The 7,902-nt window shown below is 46.1% G+C and overlaps 1 long non-coding RNA gene across 1 annotated transcript in view; it reads right to left on the minus strand.

The window, feature by feature from the left end:
- The window catches only part of LOC149090768 (uncharacterized), a 152,124-nt gene extending 144,603 nt beyond the window's left edge, over positions 1-7,521 (minus strand). The window contains exon 1 of the long non-coding RNA XR_016197554.1: positions 5,037-7,521. This is a non-coding gene — a long non-coding RNA (uncharacterized LOC149090768). The remainder of the gene's footprint in view (positions 1-5,036) is intronic.
- Between the last annotated feature and the right edge of the window lie 381 nt (positions 7,522-7,902).

Below are 7,902 nucleotides of genomic sequence, written 5' to 3' on the forward strand. Positions count from 1 at the left end.
ACAAAAACAGCCCCTGGTGGAATAAAACATTGACCAAACTTAGGTCCAACAAATTTATAACTTGGCGAAATTTCAAACGCAATAGCACCACCGATAACCTTCTCAACTACAAAAAAGCTAACGCCCTCTTCCGGAGAGAACTTAAAATATCCAAATCTAAAGCTACCACAGACTTCACATCCAAAATAGAACCCAACACCCCCTCCGATAAAATCTGGACTAATATCCGACGGCTCTGCGGGCTTAACCCTACCAAAGCCATACATTGCATCACAGACACAATCAACAACTCACTATCAACAGACGCAAACCACATAGCCCTTTTGTTTGTCCAACATTGGTCCGACTGCTCCAGCGACCAAAATTTTAGCAATTACTCACCCAGCCCTAGAGCACAAGCAATAGAATCTGACATCACACTGATTGAACTACTAGCAGCGTTACACACCCTCCCGGCCTAAACAGAATCTCTTATCCTACGATAAAAAATACCTCTTGCGCCCTTAAAGCCAGAATTACAAACCTCATCAATAATATATTCAACAACACCATCCCACAATCCTATAAAACCAGCCTTGTCATTCCTATAATAAAACCTAAATCCAACAAAACACTCCTAACCAGCTATAGACCCATCTCTCTTAACTGCTGCATATCCAAAACCTTAGAAAAAACAAGTAAGAAAGCTCTAGTCGAGACTGCTCGACTACGAGATCCCCTGAACCCTTCGAGCAACTGATATTTCAATAATAATTCGCACATACACACGCACACACACACGCATACAAACAAACACACGCACACACAGGCGTTTGCGCTTTGGTTGCGCTGCAGTGTTGGCAATATTATGAGAACTTATTTGTTGAATAATTTAATTTCTAGACGTACGATCGTAATGCAACTTTTAGAACGTAATCATGATGTATAAATGTATGTGTATACCGAAGTACAAGTCTCTAGTATTTGATATACGATTTTTATAAAGATGAGGGTGAGGGGGTGAATTTAGGGGTGGGGGGTAAATTTTAACAAAAACCGAAATTGTATAAAATACGTCTTAATATATATTTAAAATTTGGACACTCTAGCTATAATGATGTAGGAGATATAATTTTTAAACTGACTTTCGATAAGGTTTTTCATCGATAAAAAAGTATCGGAATGAGTTATCGTTTTTTAGTGATAAACTCGATATGCGCGTAATATGTACGGACATTTTAAAAAAAAGTTGAAGTCTCTAGCTCTTATATCTTCTGAGATCGACGCGTTCATACATACGGACAGACGGACGGACGGACGGACGGACGGACAGACAGACAGACGGACAGGGCCAAATCGACTCAGCTCGTCGCCCTGATCAAGAATATATATACTTTGTGGGGTCTGCCACGCCTCCTTCTGCCTGTTACATACATTTCAACAAAACCATTATACCCTGATTTCCCATTTTTAATGGGTTCAGGATATAATAATAGCCAAGCGCCTTTGGTGGTTGGTATCGAAAAACAACTACATCCATCCCAACCAAACAGGCTTCAAATACGGAAAATCCGTTACAGGCGCTCTGCTTTTTGCAGACCACCTGATAACGAAGTCGTTAAGAAGCAAGAAGCACGCCTCTATCATTGCCCTTGACTTCTCAAGAGCCTTCGACAGAGTCGGTGTCCACCCAATAATAGACCAATTAAACCGCTGGAAAGTTGGACCTAAAATCATACAGTTTATACGGAATTTCATGGCAAACCGGAAAATCGTAGTTGAAATAAAAAATGTCAAAAGTAATCCCTATCCTCTTAAAAACGGCATCCCCCAGGGATCGCCAATATCCGTTATCCTTTTCCTAATCGCCTACAACAGACTCTCCCACATAATCAGCGTACAAAAAGAAATCCATTTCACCGCCTACGCCGACGACTTTTACCTTATCATTCCTCTTAGTAAACAAAAAAATCAATCCTGCAACTTCGACCAAGTCTTTTCCAACATATGTGAGTGGTGTTCATATTCAGGAGCATCAGTAGAAAAGCGTCAACGCCTTCATGTTTGCCGCAAGCAAAACTACATCTGCAGCATATCATGCAACAACACCCCTATCCCCTCAGTCGCCAAAATAAAGATCTTAGGACTCACCATTAACAATAAATATAGATGGGACGCGCACATCAAACAAATTCTGCCAGCCTTAAACAGCAAGCTTAACATCATTAAATGCCTAGCAAGCGCCAAGCTAAACTGCAATACATATACTATATTGAATGTACCAAAATCTATAGTAATTCCGAAAATCGACTACGCACTGCTCATCTACGGGTATGCTCCCAAATCAACCCTCAATAAACTCAAAACTTTATTTAATGCCGCAATCCGCATATCACTGGGGGCACTACGCTCAACACCTATCGCTAACCTACTTTTCGAAGCAAACATACCTACAATAGAGCAAAAAAGAGACCTGATCACAGCCAAAGCATACAAAACACTCCTACATAGCTCAAACTCACCGCTCCACAGATACACTTAACAGAAGGACAGCCAAAAAAGAAACAAATTGATGTCAACAATAGAGAAAACCATAGCATTATGTAAAGAAACCAACGTTCCCTACTTTCCCCTCCCAAGCAAAACCACCACACCCCAATGGCTATTCCCCCCCTCTGTCATCAATACCACTCTACATAGACGAAGCAAATCCAACACACCACCAAGCACATTCAGACAACAATTCCTTGAAATCAAAGAGAAATACAACAACCATAAATTCATATACACAGACGGCTCTTTACAAAACAACACAGCCACTTTTGCAATTACGACCGAAAACGAAATCCTGAAAAGATGCATCCTTTCCCATTATTCATCCATCCTATCGGCTGAAACCATAGCCATTCTCGTTTTTGCTCGGCTCCGTCGCTTGAGGCTCGATCAGTGAAAAAATCTCAAACCAAAACAAGTAAGAAAGCTCTAGTCGAGACTGCTCGACTACAAGATCCCCTGAACCCTACAAGCTACTGATATTTCAAAAGCTCGCACACACACACACACACACACACGCATACAAGCAAACAAGAGTTCGAGTTGCGTTTTCGTGGAGTACGGTCGACGTCATCGTGATCCATCGTGGACAATAGCTTGACAGGTATTAAAAGTAGTGCATACTTTCGGTCTCTCGCTGTAGTTAGGTTGAGATTAAGTTACTGCGGTCTCTAAACTTATATTATATTAGTAGGCAGTGCCCACTACAGGCTTCACGCCGTGGTAGTCGGAGCAATATGGAGGCCATGATGGAGGACGAGCTGCAAGCTTTCGCGCGCCGTTCCTCGTTGCAGCGATCGCCGCAGCAACAACAGAGGGCGTTGCCGCAGCCGTCGACTTGTAATCAGTCTCCAGTGGCTAAGTGCCAGGCTCCCAAGTCTTTAAAAGAAGCGTTAGCTCAAATGGGAGTTACGCTAGAGGGTTTGTCTGCCCTATTTGGGGGCAGCGGCATATAAATGCACTAATGAGAGAGGAGCTGGCTAGCCTGGTCAGTCTCCACAAGACGGCCGAAGCGTTCTGCAACCGACCGGTCAAAGACTGCGAGGTGCAGACCACGCTGGTCAAGGTAGTAGCTCAGAAGGCTAAAACAGCGAGTGTTAGTGCTACAGCAGGTAGTAATACGCCACTGAGCAGAGGAAAACTCCCTCGAAAAAGCCGAGGCACAATAAAAGCGCAGCAAATCCAATAGACCCAATGGCTCTACGGGCTGCAGCCGATAAAACCAACCAGGTAGGTCGACAGACGAGTTCGAACAGCTGGACGGTTGTTAAGGTACGCAAGCCGCTGCAAAAACGTTCCAGAAGTGAAGGTGGTTGCAGCTATGCGGACATGCTTCGCGTAGTCAAGAGCGACCCAAATTTAAAGCATCTGAGCGGCGACGTTCAAGGCATTAGGAAGACAGCTAAGGGGGACCTTTTGTTGCAACTGAGTAGGAAGCCGGAGCATAGCGCTGAGACTCTGCACGAAGCTGTTAGATGAGTTAGCAAGCAAAGAGGAGATCTTGAGGCAATTAGGGTGGAGTTGAAGGATAGCTCACTCCCCATTGAGGCTATCAAATCACATCGACCAGCTTTTGGTGGACAGCAAAGAGCTACGGTTGCTCTTCCAATTGGGAAAGCTAAAACTCTGCTCGAGCTGTCCAAAATTGGAATAGGATAGGTAGTATGCCGTATCCGAGCCGTGGAACAGCCTAAACGCTGTTTCAAGTGCCTCGATTACGGTCATATGGCAGCAAACTGTCGTAGCGACTGTGACCTAAAGGGCACCTGTTTCAGGTGTGGAGAGATGGGTCACAGTGCAAAAGCATGCACCAAGCCACCAAAATGTAGCCTCTGCATCCGGAAAGGTGAAAAACAGGCGGACCATTCAGCAGGCAACTTCAAGTGCCCATCCTACCGTTAAGGTTCTTGCAGCTTAACTTAAATCATTGTATTGCTGCCCAAGACCTTCTAGAGCAGACCATTAGGGAAAAATGTATAGACGTAGCATTTCTCAGTGAGCCTCACCACTGTAAAACCAGCTGCCCTAGGACATGGGCAACAGGTGTGGCAACACAACGAATGTTCTTTCGAATGTTAAGTCATTTAATGGATTCGTACGTGGCCAATGCGGTAGCCTATGGCTCTACAGCTGCTACCTGGCCCCCAGCATGCAGCTCAGTGAATTCACGACGGTGCTCGACGAGCTTGCCGATGATGTTCCTGGGGGTCGGAAGGCCATTATAGCTGGAGATTTTAACTCCTGGGCGTTAGAATGGGGTAGCCTCACAACAAATGCCAGAGGTCGTATCCTACTGGAGATCTTCGCGACACTAGATGTTGCACTGCTCAACACTGGCCACGAGTACACCTTCAGTCGGGCGGGACACGGATCTGTTATCGGCAACACTTTTGTCACTTCATCCCTCTTTCGGGGAGCAGCATGGAGCCATTGCGATAGATATACGGGCAGCGATCATACGGAACTTCTATTCACAATAGGTGAGCCACCTGCCAGGGCGTCACCCTTGTGGTGGGAGTCGTATCGGCTGGATACTTTTGATACCGCGGTCTTTTCAGAGGCCATTCAGTCTCTGGGCACAATTGGTAATGCTGAGGCCAGAGCATGCCAAATGGTAGCCCAAATACAGAGTGCCTGCAATAGCAGCATGTTACGCCACAAGCAGTTGACGCGACAACAAGAGCCTACGTATTGGTGGAATGCACAAATAGGTGACATTCGTCGCAAATGCATCCAGGCGAGAAGAAGCTACCAACGGGCTCGCGGTAGGTCTACGTTTTTTGAGAAACAATTAGCTTACCAGGCAGCTAGAAGACAGTTGAAGAGGGCCATTCGGGCAAGCAAAAGAGAATGTTTTTTACAGTTGTGCGACTCAGCCGAATATGACCCTTGGGGCAGGGCATATAAGATAGTAGTTAAAAGACTATACGCAGGTAGACAGGTGCAGCCTACGGATCGTCTGGAGCTTAAATCGATTGTGGAAACGCTCTTTCCAGAAAGTTTAAGCTCCATTCACGCCCCTGGGTCCGAGTCGGCTGATCAGGGCTCAATGAGCACTGAAATTGTTTTAGTCACAGAGGAAGAAATCATATTAACTCTCCGGGGTCTTAGAACCAGCACTGCTCCAGGGCCGGACGGGATCCCAAATCGTGCGCTAAAGCTAGCCCTCGCCTTGCACCCTAATACGTTCGCTGAATTATTCAACGAATGTCTAATACAAGAGACGTTCCCGGCAAAATGGAAAGCCCAGAACCTGGTGTTGCTACCCAAGGCTGGCAAACCACCAGATGAACCATCTTCATACAGACCGATCTGTTTCTTGGACACCATGGGAAAGGTGTTTGAGAAATTGATCTGCTCTAGACTGGAGACTGCGATAACTAGCGCCGGAGGCCTGTCACCAAATCAATTTGGATTCTGGAAGGCCCGGTCAACAACGGATGCGCTGAACAAAGTTGTTGATCTGGCCACTTCCGCCATCCATTGCACAAGATGGAAGCATGGGACGAAGCAATACTGCATTATTGCGACCCTGGACGTAAAGAATGCCTTCAATACAGCTAATTGGGATATGATACTGAATGCGCTGTCACAATATAATACCCTTAAATATCTTAAAGAAACAATAAAGAGTTACTTCAGAGGAAGAACACTGGTATACAATACGAGTGAGGGTCCCCAAACTCATACAGTGTCAGCTGGAGTACCCCAAGGCTCAGTGCTGGGGCCTCTCCTATGGAATGTCATGTACGACGGCGTACTGCGCTTGGAACTACCAACAGGTTCGCACACCATTGGCTTTGCTGATGATGTAGCTGTCGTAGCCATAGGAAAGGAGCTCAAAGATACAGAGGATATGTGCAGCGAAAGTATCAATCGCATACGAAGCTGGTTGACTGGAGCTGGGCTCGAGCTAGCGGCACACAAAACTGAAGTTGTCCTAGTCAGCAGTCGCAAAAGAGTGGAAACTGCCAGTATAAAGATCGGCAGCGTCACCATTGCGTCAAAGAGGGCTATAAAGTATCTTGGTGTCATGATAGACACAAGATTAACTTTCCGCGAGCACTTAGAGTATGTGCAAAATAAAGGCAGCTGATTCTTGTAGAGCTCTCTCGAGAATTATGCTTAACACGCGGGGAGCTAAACAGCAACGACGCCTCCTTCTAATGAGCGTCATTAGGTCCGTCATCCTCTATGCTGTGCCCATATGGGCAAGAGCGATGGCAACGCCGAGCTACAGCCGGGGCATTTGCGCGATCTACAGACTGAGCGCAATCAGAGTCAGCTGCGCTTTCAGGACTATTTCCGATGACGCGGCGCTCGTCATAGCTGGTATGGTACCACTGGAGTACTTGGTCGCCGAAGCCGTGGAGCGGAATTCGCACGCGCCTGCGCGACTCAACGCTATCAGGGCGAACAGCATTGCACGATGGCAAAGAAAGTGGAATAGCTTAGCTAAAGGGCGGTGGACGCTCAAGCTCATCCACCGCAAACACGGCGAGGTAAACTTCTACCTTACGCAGATCCTCTCGGGACATGGATGCTTTCGGAGCTATTTGAAGCGCTTTGGCCACGAGGAATCTGACGAGTGCCCCTGGTGCGAGCGAGGGCATGTGGAAGACGCCAACCACATTCTTTTCGAATGTGGACGGTTCCTGGAGGAAAGGCGTCGTCTGGAAGAGGCAGTGGGCCGCTCCATCAGAGCGGACAACATTGTCAACGCCATGCTGGAATCGGAGGAAGCTTGGGAACTAACAAGCACCTTCGCGGCCACAGTAATGATGGAGCTCCGCAGAGTCGAGTGAATGAGAAGTCGAGCTGTCCCAGGCTAAGGTAGCGCACAGTGCTTGCGAAGCAATGCTTTACGGCCGTCCTGCAAGCATCGCGCACTATCCTAGCCACCACGCAACTTGCATCTTGTATTATAAAAATTGTCAATAAACGAATACAAAAAAAAAAAAAAACACGCATACAAACAAATACACACACACACGCATACAAACAAACACACGCACACACATACACATATAAGCAAACACACGCACACACATACACATACAAACAAACACACGCACACACACACACACGCATATACAGGCGATTGCGCTTGGGTTGCGCTGCAGTGTTGGCGATATTATGAGAATTTATTTGTTGAATAATTTAATTTCTAAACGTACGATCGTAATGAAACTTTCAGAACGTAATCAAGATGTTTAAATGTATGTGTATACCGAAGCACAAGTCTCTAGTATTTGATATACGACTATTTAAAAGATGAGGATGAGGGGGTGGATTTAGGGGTGGGGGGTAAATTTTAACAAAAGCCGATTTTGCATCTTAATATACATTTTAAATTTGGAGACTCTAGCT

This window comes from Drosophila navojoa, chromosome X, assembly GCF_054131105.1.
Source record: "Drosophila navojoa isolate 15081-1374.11 chromosome X, UAZ_NAV_1.0, whole genome shotgun sequence".
Classification (NCBI taxonomy): domain Eukaryota; kingdom Metazoa; phylum Arthropoda; class Insecta; order Diptera; family Drosophilidae; genus Drosophila; species Drosophila navojoa.